This window comes from Heptranchias perlo, chromosome 5 (assembly GCF_035084215.1).
Source record: "Heptranchias perlo isolate sHepPer1 chromosome 5, sHepPer1.hap1, whole genome shotgun sequence".
NCBI classification, from domain to species: Eukaryota; Metazoa; Chordata; class Chondrichthyes; order Hexanchiformes; family Hexanchidae; genus Heptranchias; species Heptranchias perlo.
Window position 1 is genome coordinate 99,198,918 of NC_090329.1, and position 20,113 is coordinate 99,219,030.

The window sequence follows — 20,113 nt, forward strand, 5'->3', positions numbered from 1 at the left end:
AACTGAAGAGGCACCAAAGATTAATCCTAGATAAGTTATTTATTGGACAGCCTTCATAGACCACAGTGAGGAAGAAGTCTGATGGGCAGTTGATCCAGCTCTATCAAATGTGGAATGAGGACTGGTGATGGGGGAGGGGGGAGCAGTTAGAGGCTTGGGGCAAGTTTCCAAATTCCAATTGGAAGTACCATAAATGCCCTGTCATAGCTTTATCAGTCTGGGGATTTTTGGGGTGGCAAGTAGGTAGATAAATATGTGTAATTCCTTGTGCTTTAGTAGAGGCTCACTGAAATTTTAGGGCGGCTGATACGCTATCAAGCATTATTGGGGCTGGTTTTGACATCATAATTACTTGTTATGGGGCCTCTGAATCAAAAGCCAAATCTACCAACCTCAAAATAAAAGCATAGTACTCATCCCTAATACACAGCAAACTTTAATATATTCATAAAGGACTGTCAGATTCATTGGCAGTTTGCATGGGCACTGATTGATTGAGTTTCTACACTATCTGTGTTTTTCTTGCTGGAATTTTGCTTCAAGGGAATTGAAACTGGGTCTTTATGGTCTGTATGGTTTAGCGTCAGACTGATAGGTGCCTTTACCCATTAGGCCAGGGGTGTCCACGCTCTTTGTGAGTGGCAAACTTGCAAACCATGGTGCCTTGGCACCACATATAAACTTTAAATCAATGTTCTGATTAACTTCCACATATCACAGACTGCGGATACTAACAGATCTTGGTGCTCTGATGTAGGATTTATCCACCAAGGAGGCAACAACACTAAAAAGAAGGTCTTTTCCAGTCTTTTTCAAAGCTGCAGTCTGCCAAAATTTAAACGTGACAAGCCAGTGAATAAGAAATATAGGCATAAATAAAACTGAGTTGCCTGGGCTTTGAGGACCAGATCACCAGGAATCAGGGTTTAGTTCAGTTTAGATACCCCTACTTAGCCAACAGAGGAGCTACAATGATTTTTTAAAAATATTATTTTCTTCCATTTTTTTTGGCTCCTGTAGTTTCACCCCACCAGGAACATTGTCCAAGCTTGAGACCTTCTCCCTACCTGCACCAGAGCCATTTTAGGAAATCCGAGGGATAATTATCCCCTTCAAGTTTTCCCCCTCCCCGTGGTGAAGTGCCTGGCTTTGGTTTAGCAGCTCCCTGCAGTGCCATAACGTAGACTGGGAACCTGCTGCATGTTGGTATCGTCTGCATGAATTCATGTTCCATCACTCTGGCACAGTGCTTTGAAATATCAACACGTTGCACAATCACGTCACCTCTACCCTGGGGGGTCTTAAACTTCTGTGGTGTTTTCAGATTTAGGAAACTGACTGTTCCTCTGAACGGCCTCAAATTCCACTCTGACTAATTTGCCTTCTGCTAGTGTTGGATATTATGTACTAGCAGATGCTCAGCATAGTATCTGATTAATTGCCACCCACTAGCCAATATTGCACCACCTAGTTTACCACTCCTGGTCTCAAATGAAAAGAAATTAAAGTAAAACCTATGAAACACACATTTTGTATTATTGTTTCTTAGTATGCTTGGTAATTTGTTATGAGGGTGCGTGCAAGTGCAGGGAGAAAGACAAAAATAATGGTTTTATGAAACTACACATTGTGTAGATAGAGACATCCCTTTGACTTAGATCAGTAATAAGAACATTAAAAATTATAGTATGAGAAAAGGCCATTTGGCCCAAGTCCTTTCCCCCCACAAACCATGTAAAATTTATATGTAAAATTATGCAATCTGCTCAATCTCCTGAGGGCGGCAACCAACTATAGAGTCATAGAGTCATAGAGTTAAACAGCACGGATAGAGGCCCTTCGGCCCATCGTGTCCGCGCCGGCCATCAAGCCCTGTCTACTCTAATCCCATTGAAAAGTTAGCTTCTGAGACAATAAAGTCTAAAATGTTTCTGCTCAACCCCTAAAGGGTACATAGGAACATCAACCATGCGAGCCTGTTCCACCATTCAGTTAGATCATGGCTGATCTGTGCCTCAACTCCATTTACCTGCCTTTGCTCCATATCCCTTGATAACCTTACTCAACAAAAATTGATCGATTTCAGTCTTCAAAATTTTAATTGACCCAACATCCACAGTCTTTTGGGGGAGAGTTCCAGATTACCACTAGCCTTTGTGTGAAAAAATGTTTCTTGACTTCACTCCTGACTGGACTCGCTCTAGTTTTAAGATTAAGCCCTCTTGTCCTGGATTCCCCCACTAGAGGAAATAGTTTCTCTGTATCTATCGTATTGAATCCTTTTATCATTTTAAACACCTTGATTTAGATCACCCCTCAACCTTCTAAACTCAAGGCAATACAAGCCAAGTTTATGCAACCTGTCCTCATAATTTAACCCTTTAAGCCCTGGTATCATTCTGGTAAATCTGTGCCGTACACTTTCAAGGCCAATATAGCTTTCCTGAGGTTCGGTGCCCAAAACTGAACGCAGTATCCAGATGGGGTCTGACCAAGGCTGTGTACAACTGAAACACCACTTCCTCTCTTTTGAATTCCTGCCCTTCGTAGCTCCTAGTCTCTCACCATTAAAAAAAAATTCCAATTTGTCGTTCCAAAGTGGATGACCTCTCATGTCTTCACCTTGACCTCCAGCTGCCATAGTTTTGCCCGCTCAATTAGTCTGTCTATGTCGCTACGTAACGACATCCTCCATCCACACAACTTATTGTGCCTCCTACCTTAGTGTCATCTGCAAACTTGGAATGAAACTCCCAGATATTAATCCATCCTTACACCCACTCTATTCAACTGTGACAAGTTGGATTGCACAAATGACTCATCCATGAATCCAGCAGCACAGGAACCATTGTGTTTGGTGGAACATTTAATCGTCTACAACAATCTTTATTCTTATAACCTTTAATAACAATCTTAACCAGATATTCAACCAGCTCTCTTATTAAAGGAAGTAATCAACTTAGCATTTATTGCTTTTGCTGGGAATTTTCCACATTTTCCATGAGCAAATGAAAAGTCCATATATCTCATGTCACGCTGGAGGCTTGTTAATTTTGTGCTTCTCTTCTCTCGTGCTGTGATCGAAACCCAAATTAAAGAATTATTTTAGTGCAAGCATTAATATTTAATTGTTTTATTATTTGCATCTACCATTATTTGAAATAAGTGGCCCCTTTTCATTCTCAATCTTTTCGCTGACGAAGACAAGTTCAGTTCTGTGAGTATCTTCATAATTTAGAGCCCTAATACCTGGAATTATGCTTCTAATTCTGTGAACGCTCCCTAATTTATGAATGTGATTTTTGGGTGCCCAAAACTGTACACAGAATTCCAAAAGGCCACCTCAATAAATTATGCAGGGTTAAAACAATCTGTTTTATCCCACATTCAAACACCCTGTCCGTGCCAATGTAACATTAATTTTTAGCACAAAGAAAGCATGACAGACTGCAAAATGTAGTAACAGTGAGTTGATTTTGCCAGGTTGTGCAGTGCTAGTGGTATACATTCTGATGCACTGCATCAGTCCCAGGATTCTCCTTTGCTCTTGTCACTCTGGGCTCATTGCTTTCATAGGCACCACCTATTATCACTTGTGCAGGGCTACATAATGCCACATAACTGCTGCTGACGTTAATGCTAACCCATTAGTGCCAGAAACAGTAGAGCATTTGCCTTGTGAGGTTTAAAGAGATGGGGGATGATTATTGGAGTTACATGAGCAGTTGGAAAACAGGGAGTCAAAAATCCTGCTTGCCCTTCCAATGATATTAAATTATTAAATTTCTAGTGATCCAGAAGTGGCTGCACCTGTGCCAAATCAAGAATGCTGCTGGTGAAGGCCATATCTTCACACTGCCTGCTGATCTGTCTAAGCATAGAAGAGGCTCTCATTGCTCCAAGTAACCATTCTTCACAGTGTTAGAAGACAATCATGAATGCAACTAGAAGTTTTGACCACAAAGCTTCCCCTGCAATAGTGGGAGGATTTATGAAAGATGCTGTTTCTTTGCCTATAGCCTGTAGAAGTGAGGTCTCCCTTTCAGATGCCCCCGGTGTTATTATGTACTCTCTTAGTACAGACAACCAGTGATCCATGGCAACACTCATGGAGGAAGACACTGTGTACCTGAGTGTTGGATTCTTCCATAATATCCAGCCCATGTTCCACTGTGTTAAATGACTCCTCAATGTATTTCTGGTGTTCTACCAGTCTGCATGTAGTCCCACTAAGATCTGTATCCCATATTAAGTCAGGGTACATCTCATACTGGGCTGTACTAGCTGACCTCTCATCAGTCTCCACCACTGCTATCCTCATACCAGTACTCACTGCTTCACCCTGTGCTTCCTCACTACATTAATATCTACATCTTCTGTACTGCATGTAACTATGCTGGTTGTGTCAAGTAGAGAGATAATGGTTGGTGCTCAGTTGTGAGGTGTCAGCTATGGCTCAGTGGTAACACTCTTGCCTCTGAGTCTGAAGGTTGTGGGTTCAAGTCTCACTCCATGGACTCTGGGGGTAATTTTAACCGCAAAGAATGGGTGGGTGATGGGAGGTTAAAGTAGCAGCTTTTTGAAGCGGCTCCAACACTCCCACTTCCTGGTTTAACCCAGGCACATTTGAATGCATACGTGCATCTGAAACCTGGAAGTCCCGTCCCCACTTAATGCCGGCGGGCAGATTGTTAAAGGGGCAATTTACCTCACTGAAATAGTTGAGGTGCTTAATTTTTGTGGATTCTAAGTCTGAAATCACTTTAACCTCATCCGCGAGGGTTTCCCATGGCTTCTTAATCTCGCAAGTGAAATGGAGGCGAGATTCATGCAGAAGTTGATTTGGCCCTTTAAACCTGTGATTGACACATCTGAATAAAGGCTGAAACATTGCTGCTGGTCTCTCAGTTCTCTCAGGCAAACGTTTGGCTGAGAGTTCTTCTAGTGTTGAGACTGAGAGTTTTTTGTTGAGACAGCTTTAGAAGGACTTTGCAGCCTCTCAAATTGACAAGATCAGGATTGAGGGGGGGGAGGCGCAATGAATGTATTCGAGGGGACATCTGAGGAGGAGGAAAATGAACATCCACGTTGTGCTGTGCACAAAACAGAGGTGGGCAGTGAGGACCTGGAGAATAGCAGAGAGGGGACCAACAGAGGGGCCGATGTCGCAGGAGGTACTACCCGCACGAGAGGGTAATTGGGCTGAGGCTGAGCTTCATAGAAAAAGAGAAACATAGAAAATAGGAGCAGGAGTAGGCCATTCGGCCCTTTGAGCCTGCTCCACCATTCAGTATGATCATGGCTGATCCTCTATCTCAATACCATATTCCTGCTTTCTCCCCATACCCCTTGATGCCTTTTGTGTCTAGAAATCTATCTAGCTCCTTCTTAAATATATTCAGTGACTTGGCCTCCACAGCCTTCTGTGGTAGAGAATTCCACAGGTTCAACACCCTCTGAGTGAAGAAATTTCTCCTCATCTCAGTCCTAAATGTCCTACCCCGTATCCTGAGACTGTGACCCCTCGTTCTGGACCCCCAGCCAGGGGAGACATCCTCCCTGCATCCTGTCTAGCCCTGTCAGAATTTTATATGTTTCAATGAGATCCCCTCTCATTCTTCTAAACTCGAGTGAATACAGGCCGAGTCTACCCAATCTCTCCTCATATGGCAGTCCTGCCATCCCAGGAATCAGTCTGGTTAACCTTCGCTGCACTCGCTCTATGGCAAGTATATCCTTTCTTAGGTAAGGAGACCAAAACTGCACACAATATTCCAGGTGTGGTCTCACCAAGACCCTGTATAACTGCAGTAATGTAAACAATCTTACAACACCAAGTTATAGTCCAACGGTTGGACTATAACTTGGTGTTGTAAGATTGTTTACATTTGTCAACCCCAGTCCATCACCGGCATCTCCACATCATAACTGCAGTAAGACATCCTTGCTCCTGTACTCAAATCCTCTTGCAATGAAGACCAACATACTATTTGCCTTCCTAACTGCTTGCTGCACCTGCATGTTTGCTTTCAGTGACTGGTGTACAAGGACATCCAGGTCCCTTTGTACATCAACATTTCCCAATCTATCACCAATTAAATAATACTCTGCCTTTCTGTTTTTCCTTCTGAAGTGGATAATTTCAAATTTATCCACATTATACTGCATCTGCCATGTATTTGCCCACTCACTCAACTTGTCTAAATCGCCTTGAAGCCTCTTTGCATCCTCCTCACAACTCACGATCCCACCTAGTTTTGTGTTGTCAGCAATATTGGAAATATTACTTTTGGTTCCCTCATCCAAATCATTGATATATATTGTGAATAGTTGGGGCCCAAGCACTGATCCCTGTGGTACCCCACTAGTCACTGCCTGCCACCCCGAAAAAGATCCATTTATTTCTACTCTCTGTTCCCTGTCTGTTAACCAATTTTCAATCCATGCCAGTATATTACCCCCAATCCCATGTGCTTTAATTTTGCATACTAACCTCTTATGTGGGACTTTATCAAAGGCCTTCTGAAAATCCAAATAAACCACATCCACTGGTTCTCCCTTATCTATTCTACCAGTTACAGCCTCAAAAAACTCCAGTAGGTTTGTCAAACATGATTTCCCTTTCATAAATCCATGTTGACTTTGTCTAATCCTGTTGATATTTTCTAAGTGTCCTGTTATCACATCCTTTATAATAGACTCTAGCATTTTCCCTATTATTGATGTTAGGCTAACCGGTCTGTAGTTCCCTGTTTTCTCTCTCCCTTTTTTAAATAGTGGGGTTACATTTGCCACCCTCCAATCTGCAGGAACTGTTCCATAATCTGTAGAATTTTGGAAGATGACAACAAATGCATCCATTATTTCCATGGCTAGCTCTTTTAGTACTCTGGGATGCAGATTATCAGGCCCTGGGGATTTATCGGCTTTCAGTCCCATTAATTTCTCCAGCACTTTTTTTTTACTAATACTAATTTCCTTTAATTCCTCCTTCTCACTAGTCCCTTCCCTAGCATTTCTGGGAAGTTATTTGTGTCCACTTCCATGAAGACAGAACCAAAGTATTTGTTTAATTACTCTGCCATTTCCTTGTTCCCCATTATAAATTATGCTGTTTCTGACTGTAAGGGACCTACATTTGTATTCGATAATCTTTTTCTTTTTACATACTGGTAGAAGCTTTTACAGTCCACTTTTATGTTCCTTGCAAGTTTACTCTCATACTCTATTTTTCCCCTCTTAATCAATCTATTGGTCCTTTTTTGCTGAATTCTAAACTGCTCCCAATCCTCAGGCTTGCTACTTTATATGACTCCTCTATGGATCTAATACTATCCTTAATTTCTTTTGTTAACCATGGTTGGCCGCTTTTCCTTTTGTGTTTTTGCGCCAGAAAGGAATGTATACTTGTCGCAATTCATGCATTCGTTCCTTAAATGTTAGCCGTTGCCTATCCACCTTCATGCCTTTTAATGAAGCTTCCCAATCTATCATAGCCAACCCTCTCCTCATACCTCCTTGACCTCTCTGAGGAGCAGTGCCTACGCAGGCTCAGGTTGAGCCGGCAGGTGGTTGCAGACATCTGCAGCCTCTGGACCTGGAGGCCACGCATTGCCTGTCGCAGTAAAAGTAACCACTGCCCTCAATTTCTTCGCCTCTGGGTCCTTCCAAGGTGACATCTCCAGGGTATCTCAATCGTCTGCACATAAGTGTTTAAGGCAGGTGATGGATGGGTTATTTACCAGGGCATCTGATTACGTGAACTGCCCCCACGACAACATCAGCAAGAATGAGTGGGCAGTGGGTTTCACCTCTCTGGCTGGCTTCCCACGGCTGCAGGGCACAAACAATTTCACATGTGTGGCAATCCGAGGACCACCACATGAGCCCGGAGTCTTCATAAACAGAAAGGGCTATCACTCCATCAATGCACAGCTGGTGTGCGACCGGAAGAAGAGATTTCTGCAGGTGTGCACCAGATTCCCTGGCAGCTGTCATGATTCCTTCATTTTGCATGAGTCCAACATTCCATACCTCTTCCAGACAGGAGATAGACTTAATGGCTGACTCATTGGAGACAAGGGGATGTGGATCATGATACCTTTGAGGAACCCGACCAGCAAGGCACAACAATGGTACAACCAGAGCCACATGACCACCATGTGTGTCATCGAGCAAGCCATCGGCATGTTGAAGATGCACTTCAGGTACCCTGGATAGATCTGGGGGAGACCTTCAGTACTCGCCAGCGAGGGTGTGCAGAATAATTGTAGTGTGCTGCATTCCGCACACCATAGCGCAGCAGGGAGGGTTACAGGTGGAGGAGACGAAGGCGCTAATCAAGCATCCTCTGCTGGTGGCAACATTGAAGAAGAGGACGAGGACAAGCAGGAGAAGGATGAGGAGGAGGAAGAAAATGAAAATGGGGCAAACATCGTCGGAGCAGCCATGCACATTGCTGCGCGTGATGCCAAGGTGCCCTCATAATGAGAGTTGCAAAATAAAGAAATTGAGATGCTCAGTCCGCCTGTCACAAGCAATACCACGACCACCAAACCCTCCCCCCATTTTGCATGAAACAGTCCTTCAACCACGATACACCCACTGCACATTCGCCCAATGGGTATCGTTATGTATTGCCATTCATGATGAAGCAAATTAAAGGGTGACTTGACACTCGGGACGCAATCATTGGCAAGACGTAGTGGTGATAATCAATAAATGTAACATGGCAATGTTAAAAAAAAGAGTGAACAACATAACACTTCTTCAAACACCCTTGTGCATACCCTTGGTGAACTATAATTGCTTTAACTTATGCTTTCTACCGTTTCCATGTGGTGCATCCCCTGTGGCTTCAGCAGAGGTAGAGACAGGCTGCTCAGATCCCTGCCCTGACTGCTGAGATGTTTTTGGCCTATGACCTCTGGGTATTGGAGCCTGTGAGGGCCTTGCCAAAGAATGCTCCACCTGCACCTGTGCAGGGGCAGACTCGGCCATTGGGAGAGGAGGCAGCATTGCGGGTACTGGTTGAGAGGGCGCAACGGGTGAGATGTGGGACCACTTTAGAGCTCCCACTTCCCTGTCCCCTTGCGCCATCATCCTTCTCCTGGGACAGTGCCACATCACTCCTACGGCTCTGCTGGAGGGCAGCATGGTGCAGAACAGTGATGCCTCGTAAGGCCACGGATAAGGTATCTGTCATCCTGTTAAGGCGGCAGAATTTGGCATCCAAAATCTGCACGACCGTAGTCATAGCCTGCATAGACTCATTGAAAGCAGTGCTTGAAGCTCAGTGGAGCTGGCCACTCTCTCCATTACAGACATTCTTGCACTTATTGGAATTGGACTCCTCCATCCTCTCCGCTATTGCAGAGTGTGCATGGCAGTTTTTCAAGTACGTCGCAAAGGTGCAGCTCTACTTCTATCATTCTCCTTCTCAACAATGGCCCTTGGTGTTCAGCATCTGTGTCCAGCTGAGCAGAGCTTGGAGAGGAGCGCGCCCTCCGATGCGGACTCTTTACAGCTGCCCCTGTCACTGGTGTCTGCTCGTGCTCACTTGTGAATGGTGAATCACCAGATGACAATCCAACTAAATGTCTCAAACTAAATGTCCTGTTATGGTGCACCCTCAGAAGGAATGAGGTCCTTTGAGGAATCGAAGTCTTCCGTCGCGCCACTTTCTTCTTGAACGCATGAAGGCCCGAGAAGACAACAGAAAGCGATATTAGTTATTCATCGGCAAAGAGACAACATTGCCAATCACCATACTAAGGCCTGTCAGAGTTCAGTGATAGATGAAATAAAGTCATCAAGTTTGCGAAAGATGTTAAAATTCTGTGACCAGGCATCTGTGGGTCCCCAGTCTCTCAATCTCCGATGGATAGGGATGCAGCTGTCCCACTTATCTGCATGGCCTCCTTCTCTGCATCTGTCAGCTGGATTACCTGTGGTGGCCCACCTCCAGTCCTCATCCTGTCCCTTGCATTTTGTGCTCTCTTCTCCTTACAAGGGGAGAAAGGACGGACCTGTGAGTGACTGAAGGTGCTATGTTCACCTGATAGATGCATTGCTTTGGGTGAGGCTGACTATGAAACAGATGCATCACATTGTATCAGGATTGGGGTGAGTGGCAGTAGTGGGTGTACAAATGGGGAGGTGGAGGAAGTGCATAGAAAGTGAATGATGGTTGATGCTGAAACTTAAGTGGGTGTGAGGAGTGATGTGATGGAGTAGGCGTAGCAACACAGAGTGAAGGGGGGTCATTGCACAACACAGGATGTGGGTCAATCAGCAAACGTACCCACTTTTCCTGACCTGATCAGATCATTAAAACGCTTCCTGCGTTGCAGCCAAGACCTAGGCACCGTGTTCCTGCTGTTGACCTTTTCTGCCAGCTCCAGCCACGCCTTCTTGGTGGCAGAACCAGGTTTGTTCATCTGATCACTTGGGTAGATGACCTCCCTCCTGCTTTTCACAGCACCTAGCAGTACTTCCAGCGATGCGTCCGAGAACTTGGGTGCTGCCTTTCCTCTATGTCCATCCATTGCTTTATTTCGTCCTTTCTCCTCCAAAATCCATTTTTGCATTGACCCTTTAAATAGTGGACTTCAGATCGCGTCATATGGGTGCGCAGTACGCCCGCTCCACAGCTTGGAGTTCCGAAAATTGGAAGCAAAATTAAGTGCCTTCAATTGAGTTGCGATCGCAGATTCCGTTGCGCTCACTTTACTTCCGGGTTTCCCAAGTGATTATCTACCCACCCGCTGAGTTCCCAGCTCCAGGTAAAAATCATGCCCTTGAACACTAAATCTATGCTGACATTTCAGTGCAGTACTGAGAGAGAGCGGCACTGTTGGAGGTGCCGTCTTTCGGATGAAGCGTCAAACCGAGGCGCCGTCTGCCCTCTCAGGTGGATGTAAATGATCCCATGGCATTATTTTGAAGAATAGCAGGGGAATTCTCCCTGGTGTCCTGGCCAACATTTATCCCTCAATCAACATCACTAAAACAGATTATCTGGTCATTATCATATTGCTGTTTGTGGGATCTTGCTGTGAGCAGTTTGGTTGCAACGTTTCCTACATTATAACAGTGACTACACTTCAAAAGTACTTCACCGGCTGTAAAACGCTTTATTTATCCCACAACCGATGTCACTAACTAACATAACAAACATTGCAGGAGACGATAGCTTAGGCTATAAATTGCCAAGTAGATTTATTAAATAGTAAATAGATAACTGGATAGAATCAATAACACATTGTAGATTTACAGTAGTTACAATAAATCTCCTTGAATTCAGTAGAAATATAATTAACAGTTGCCTCCATTGTGTTAAACTGCAGTGCAAACTGGACTGGACAGAGGGGTCTTAATTCCCCTCTTCTGTCTACCTCTGTGACCACACCGTAACTCCAACCCACTTTCCTGGGTCAAGGCTCACCTAGAATTCAGGACGTTCTCGCGGTGGGTTCCTGCTGCCAAACGTGGAAAATTCTGCTAGTGGTGCAACGGCATCACCGCATTTTATTTGTGCTCGGCTCAGAATGAGACCCAAAAGGTTTGGGGCGCAAATTATTGAAATAATTTCATGAACAAACAATTGGCAATTTTTTTAAGGTCAGAAGGACTCTGCATCATTTTCATGACGGTGACCTTACTTACAAATTGAAGTCACAATGCTTGGCGTGACATGTGCCATTAACTCTGGCTGGGAATTTTCTCCACCGCCATTACTCCTTTGGATGTGTGTTGGAAACCCCACTTCCAGCAATATTACAGTTGTGGAGTGGGAGCTGCTCGGACAAAATTCCAGCCTATGTGTCTCCGAACGGACAAAAATTGTCTCTCAAACACTTTTTCTTGTAGGCAATACCCCTGCAAAAAATTAAATCAGTTTCCAGTACATAATTATTTCAATAATTTGTGCTACATTCCTTCTATTCTTTAGTTAGATAAAAGACCAAACACTGAGAGGTCAATGGGGAATTGTAATGTGAGACTAATTCCCTGTTCCATTCTATGGAGATTGTTTAATTACATAATCCAGTTAAAGCTCTCCTGTCTCCACACTCTACAGTTATGGGAGGGTGCTGAATTTCTTCTGCGTTCTGCCGTATCATTTACTGGCTCCTTTAAACACTGCGATCAACAAGTAAATTAGTTATTTGTCTATGACTTTGTGTAAACTGCCTCCACATCATGTAAATAACCTGAGTGCAACAACTCTGCAGTGTTCTCACAGAAACTGTCTGCTCGACAGTGACACTCCAAGGCAGGTGAAGAACAGCAACAGAAAGGAAGTTTTAAAGACCCCATCCCCTTCTTCTGTACTTCCTTCATTAAACAGCAGTGTCACTGTCAATCCACAATGACACATAAACCACAAAAACCTTGGAGAGAGACTTCCTCTGTGTGCAACATGTAACAAAATTGCAAACCTTTAATACCGAATGTTTCTATAATTTTTGTTACACACAGAGAAAGTCTTCCCTGATTATTTTCAGAGGGAGATCATTGATAGACTGACTACTTTGTTAAACATTTTAATATGGAAAGTGGACGTTCCTGAGAAAGCAAATTTTCAAATAAATCTCATATTTACACTGATAACCACTTATGGATTGTAAATAGCTTTAACAGAGAAAAAAATAATGAGTACGATTAGGAACAGAGGTGGTGAATGACAATGGAAAACTGAAAAAAATAAGAGTTAGCAACGATAAAATAGAAATACAAAAAATTGTTTTTAAAATAAGGTAGAATGAATTTTGAAACCCGTTGGCCTAAATACTGCGACAAAACCAACTCCATGACCACTGTAGTGCTGTGAGGCTGCAGGGTCGATTTGAAGTCCCAGGTGGGAACGTGGCGTAGCAAGTGGCTGGCCCGTCTGGGGCAACAGAAACAATTTTTTTTAAACTTACCTGTCTGGACCTCTTCTCTCCCTAGATCCACTTCCAGGCAGCTTTGGGCTGGAGGGGCAGCCGCCACTGCTCCCCCGCTCAAGCCTCAGATTAATATTGCAGTTGGGCCCCGATGATATCATCAGAGCCCGATCTCCATATTTTAAAAAAGGACCCCGCTTGTTTAAAATGGCAGTCGACCAGACTGGGGCAGGGAGCAAATGAATAATTCCCCTGCTGCATTTTAACTACAGTGTTGGGGAGGGCTAAGATTTCCCCTGCTTTTCTGACATCGAGTCATGGTTGAGGCAGAACATTCTCCGGTTGAGCACAGGGAAAATCTCAGCTATCTTATGTGGTTCTCACCAAAACCTCTTTCCCCTTGCCCCTTATGCAACCCCCCCTTTCCAGCTGCTTGCTCAGGCTGAACAACACTGTGCATAACCTTGGTGCTCTGAGCTGATTTTCAAACCCCACACCCTATCGACCACAAAGACTACTTATTTTCACTTCCACAATATCACCTGCCACATCCCACCACTGACGAAAACCTTATCCACGCTTTCATCAACTCCAGACTCGACTTCTCCAACATCTTGGTAACCTTCCGAGCTCCATCCTACACGAATCATGTCCTGCATTAAGTCTTGCTGTCCTTGCCAATCTTCACTGGCTCCCTGTCCCTCAACACTTTCAATTCATAATCTTCGTCCTTACTTACCAATCCCTTTATAGACTCATCCTAGCCCAGCTCTGCAACCTCCTCTAGCCCTGTGTTCCAGCCTATACCCATTAGTCCTCTGACTCTGACCTCCTGGGCATCTCCCCTCTCTTCTCTGGTGGCAGTGCCTTCAGCTGTCTTGGCTTCACTTTCTGGAACTCCCTCTCCAAACACTTCTGCTTTGCTACTGTCCAATGTCCTGGCCAATGTTTATCCCTCAACCAACATCACTAAAAACCAGATTATTTGGTCATTATCACATTGCTGTTTGTAGGACCTTGCTGTGCGCAAATCGGCTGCCGTGTTTCCTATATTGCAACAGTGACTACGCTTCAAAAGTACTTCATTGGCTGTAAAGCACTTTGCGGCGTTCTGAGATCATAAATGGCACTATATAAATGCAAATCATCCTTTTTTTTTCTTTTACTGCTCTCCTGGCCTTTAAAATCTTTTTTAATCGTACTTTTGGTCATCTCCCTTAATTATTCCATCTGTTAACATCTGTTTTTTACTCTGTGTGAAGCAGCTTAGCTTAAAAATGCTAGTTGAATGCAAGTTGTTGTCTGTTGCCTGCCCAAATATAATCCCGAGGCTTAGAGGCAGAAAAATCAGACAAAGTTTCTGCTGCTGATTGCTGTCTGGAGACCCCGCTCTGTACGTACGCACGTGTAGGTGTTTGGTGAGAACTGGATTGGGTTTGGCTGCGATCAGTTAGTTTGTCACACTCACTGTGAAGAATGGTCACCTGGGCCATGGAGAGAGGGTGGTGCTCATGGAATTGTACCTGAGCACATCAGCATTTTTAGAAAAGCTAGGTGAGAAAATTAGTCAGAGGAGCTAAATGACTGAAAGTGACAAAGGAGGTGTGGGAGGGAAGGTTTTGTGATCCATCTAAGTTTCCCTACTCACCTGGGGAATCAGAGAACCCTGACATTATTGGCAGGACACATATGTATTACTGGACACAGGGCATGCAGATATTTTTCCCCTCCCCCCCCCCCCCCCCCCACACTGTGGGTTTTCTCTATTCATTAAAGTCTATTCAGTAGTAGAATGAAAGAAATTATGTATATATATATTGCAGATTTTAGTGTCAGCCACTCTCAGCACTTCCATGTTTGATTGCAGCAGTGCGAAAGGAGCATCTGGATTACATTTTAATTTACACCTGGAGACATTTTGATCTTTTTGACTGTCACTGTATTTAAGGCTTATAACTGATGATAGAGTGCTACAGAAATCCACAGACTTGGCCCGTATTACTTTGGTTCTTCCTTCTTTCTCTCAATAACACCAGTAATAATTCAACACTGGGAGTGCAGAATCAATTGACATTCTGTATTGTGTGCCAGAACTAATGGAAAAGTCTTACCATCTGTGTGGGCGGAATATGTCAATCAGAGATGGATACGCAGAATTAACCTTTAAAAAGTTATTTTTTGTTATGGTTGTTTGGTCATGTCCTCGAGGAAGGCAGGACCAGTTGAGTGTTTTAGTTGTGTAGGGGAGGCAACAGATTTAGACTGATGATATGAACTTTCAAAAGGCATTTGATAAAGTACCACGTAAGAGACTTGTTAGCAAAATTAAAGCCCATGGGATTAAAAGGACAGTGGCAGCGTGGATACAAAATTGGTTAAAGCGACAGAAAGCAGCGAGTAGTGGTGAACGGTTATTTTTCAGACAGGAGGGAAGTATACAATGATGTTCCCCAGGGGTCAGTATTAGGACCACTGCTCTGTTTGATATATATTAATGACCTGGACTTGGGTATAGAGGTTATAATTTCAAAGTTTGCAGATGACACGAAACTCGGAAATATGGTAAATAATGTGGTGGATAGTGACAGACTTCAGGAGGAAGAGGCAATATAAACTAAAGGGGGTGCAAGATCAGAGAGACCAGGAGGTGCACGTACACAAATCTTTGAAGGTGACAGGACAAGTTGAGAAGGCTGTTAAAAAGTATATGGGATCCTGGGCTTTATTAATAGAGGCATAAAGCACAAAAGCAAGGAAGTTATGCTAAACCTTTGTAAAACACTGGTTAGGCCTCAGTTGGAGTATTGCGTTCAATTCTGGGCACCACACTTTAGAAAGGATGTCAAGGCCTTAGAGAAGGTGCAGAAGAGATTTACTAGAATGGTGCCAGGGATGAGGGACCTCAGTTGTGTGGAGAGACTGGAGAAGCTGGGGTTGTTGTCCTTAGAACAGAGGTGGTAAAGGGGAGATTTGATAGAGGTGTTCAAAATCATGAATGGTTTTGACAGAGTAAATAAGGAGAAACTGTTTCCAGTGGCAGACAGGTTGGTTACCAGAGGACACAGATTTAAGGTGATTGGCAAAAGAGCCAGAGGTGACATTAGGAAACATTTTTTTTACGCAGTGAGTTGTGATGATCTGCAATGCACTGCCTGAAAGAGTGGTGGAAGCAGATTCAATAGTAACTTTCAAAAGGGAATTGGATAAATACTTGAAGGGAAAAAACTTACAGGGCTATGGGGAAAGAGCAGGGGAATGGGACTAATTGGTTAACTCTTTCAAAGAGGCTGAATGGCCTCCTCTTGCGCTTTATGTACTATGATACTATAATAGACCCATGCCACCTAAACAGGGTGAAAAAGTGTAGCGTGGGCACAGACTGAGGAGTGGAGGAGTCAGGTGGGGAATGGAACATGGCGAGAGGAACTAAGCAATTGCGTGGGGGAATGCAACACAAACCAAGGAGCAAAGCAGTTGGGTAAAGTAAGACCAGAGACAAGGAGCAGATGAGTCCCTGGGGCTGAGGCTGAAAGTGGATGACAAAAGCAGGTCCTAAAATTAATGTTGATGGAGTGTTCGAATCAGTTCTGTATGATATATAACATGCTTCCATTATTATTGTTTATATATGTTACAAACCTTGTATGTATTTAGTTACACTGTTTCTTCAGACAAAGTTGCCATTTACATATATAAAATATCTATATATAAAATTCTAAAGTTCATATTTAACCATTTTGTTACAAAACAAAATCCACAACTACCTTGAAGGAGGGGAAGAGAGGGAAGGGGAGGTGACAAAAGTGAGGGGGAAAGAGATGGAGGAGGGAAAGTGACAGGTGAGGGAGAGAGGGGGGAAAAGAGGGGTGAGGAAGGAGGACAGGGAATATGGAAAAGAGTGGAGGGGAGGGTAGAGGATGGGGAAGATACGTTTTATGGAATGTAATAAAAATGAAAAGAAACTACTTTTTTATTGCAGTGCACTGACTTTAGTGCTTTTTCTATATACCCACTTATATTGCAGTTTCAAAGCTGTGATAGGTATGCACAGACCTGACCCTGCTTTGAAACTCAAGTAGATGTTGTTCTAACAAATTGCATTTTTCACCTCTATTATTAGAATTGGAGCTTGGGTTTAAATGGGGGTCAGAGAGGCAGGCTGCGGCACACAATGTCACCCATTTCTCACAGCTGCTGTGTTGTTGTGAATGGTTTATAACTGTACCTCAGTCCTCTATCATGGCCTGTTCGCCGTACATGCAATGCTGCTGTCAGTGCGGGTTTTTTGTATGGTCTCTTATTATTCTCTGCTTCTAATGTCCCTCCCCCTGAGTAAGCAAGAGCGATCAGTGCACTGCCCAGCTCGTGCTGAGGTTGGTATTTAGTATACGTGACGAACGAAAGTGATTCATATTGAACCGGTGATTGAAACTTGATGAATCTATTTTCTCTAATGAAGTTTTTATCTGTCACTATATGACTTCAGTGCAGGACTATTACTCAATCCAGAAAATGCAAAGCATGAATTCAGTTAGGTGGCCTTCATTTTAGCCATGGGAGCAAACCTCACTGCTGGAAGATCGTGTTGCCAAGATTCATCTCGGATAAGCCTGAGTCATGACTTAAATGAGCTGTAAAGCCTAACTTGATTATAAAAGTCCCTGTTATTACAAATGTCCATTGTCGTAAGCTTTTTTATTACTCCTGGTCCCACTGAAACTCCGTTTTCAAGGAGAGCTGGAACCTCAGAAAGATCAAAGTTTGATATGAAAAATGACGTTGCCAGTCTCCTTGAGATTCTCCTGATGAGGTTTGATGGTGATCGCACTACAACATCCTATACCCACCTGACCATCTTGTAATGGACAAGCCAGAGACCTTTATGTCAGAATAGTCAGTGGGTGTGTGAAGGAACTGGCTGTGTGTAGCAGAGCATCAATTTTGTATGAGAGCCTAGATGGAACTTGACATGGATCACTGACCCATTTTTCAGATAATATTTGGCAAGAAATTCCCCCAAACCATTCTCTTTGTGCCCGTTAAGAAATCTGAACTCACATCCTGGCTGAAGTGAGAGAGAGAGAGAGAGACAGTAGGCTCGATTTTAAACCTGAACTGCGGGTGCGTTGGGGGCGAAGAAAATCGCGATTTCCAGGAGCGGGCAGAAATCCCGGCTCCAACATTCCAACAAGAAGTCCTTGAAATGTACATGAAGCTAATTTAGAGTGAAGGCACTACAGTGATTTCAACACTGCCTCAGTGTGTTTCCCGTGCTGTGTGAAACACGCCATGGGGAACGAGTTGTGTTTCAGCCGGCAGCCATTTGGACATTTAAATCCCTGTTTGACAGTTGGGGATAAAAGGTGAGTTATTGCAGCAGGGCAAACTTTTTGCTGGGAGATTTTTGTGTTTAGACTGAAAATTCTTGGTTTTGACTCAGAATTGTTCTGTTTACACATATTTACCAACTTTTTGGACCCCCTCAAACTGATACCATCAGGATGTGGGGGGGGGGGGGGGGGCGCGATGGCTGCATTCACCAGTACATCCGAGGACGAGCAACATCACCATCCTCGCCAGGCACAGCGTGCTCTTCCACCACTTGCAGCTCCACCACATAGTGCTGCGCCACAGGGACCTGCACAAGAGCACAGAGGGGGACAACAGAGGGAGCGATGTTGCAGGAGGCACTACCCTCATCAGAGGGTCTACAGACTGAGGCTGAGCTTCCTGGACCCCTCTGAGGAGCAGTGCATACGGAGGCTTAGAGTGAGTCACCATGTGGTCGAAGACATCTGCAGTCTCGTTGATGCCGAGCTGCTCTTGGCTGGGCCTAGCGGCATCTCATTACCTGTCAGAGTTAAAGTGACCACTGCCCTCAACTTCTTCACCTCCGGATCATTCTGGGGTGCCCCCAGTGACATCGCCGGGGTCTCTCAGTCGTCTGCACACAAGTGCATAAGACAGGTCACCGATGGTTTGTTTCGCAGGGCCTTACATCAACTACCCTATGGACGACCTCAGCCAGACGGAGAGGGCAGTGGGATTCCACTCTGTGGCTGGCTTCCCACGTGTACAGGGTGCAATCGATTGCACGGATATAGCAATCTGAGCACCACCACACGAGCCAGGACTGCTCATCAACAGAAAGGGGTATCACTCCATCAACGCTCAGCTTGTTTGTGACCACAGGAAAAGATTTCTTCACGTGTGGGCTAGATTCCCTGGCAGCTGTCATGATTCATTCATTCTGAGGAAATCCAACATCCCGAGCCTCTTCCACGCACCGAACACCCTTCAGGGCTGCCTCCTCGGGGACAAGGGATACCCCCTGCATACGTGGCTCATGACACCTCTGAGGAACCCCATCAGCGAGCAATAGCGTCAATAAAACAACAGCCACATTGCCACCAGGTCTATAACTGAACATGCAATAGGACTGCTGAAGATGCGATTTTGGTGCCTCGATTGTTCTGGGGGAGTGCTTCAATACGCACCAGCGAGAGTGGGTCACATTATAGTAGTGTGTTGTGTCCTGCACATCATGGCGCATTAGGGAGGGGTACCGGTTGGGGAGGCCCCATGCCCTCATCCACCATCCACATCTGCCATCCACATCTGCTATCCACATTGAGGAGGAGCAGGAGCAGGAGGAGGAGGAGGACGAACCCATGGGCAGAGCAGCGGCTCACCTGGCTGCTCATGAGGCCAGGGAATCACTCATATGTGAACAGTTCTCTTAAGATCAGAAAGTGAGAAGAATCCAGTCCTCACACCACCTGGAAAGAGCAGCGCCAACACCAGCTCCCCTCCCCACAAAACGGTCCTGCAACCCTGCAACTACACATACACCCACTGTAAAGTGACCCACTGGGTGGCATCAAGTGTCGCCGTTCATGGTGAAGCACATGAAAGGGCGCTATCACAAAAACCAGTCAAGAATGGGCAAGAGGTGGCAGTAGTGATGAGAATTGTAACATTTAATGTGACTTTAACAAAAAAACAAATATAAATGAAAACCATGACAGTCTGTCAGACACTCTTGTGCATACCCTTCATGATCACAAATCCTTAGCCTTTCTCTTCCTACCGCTTCTATGTGGTCCATCCCCTGTGGCTGCAGCAGAGGTAGTGGCAGGTTGCTCATGTCCATGGCCGGACCGCTTAGATGCTTTCGGCCTACACCCTCTGGGTTTTGGAGCCCGTGAGGGCCCCTCCAAAGA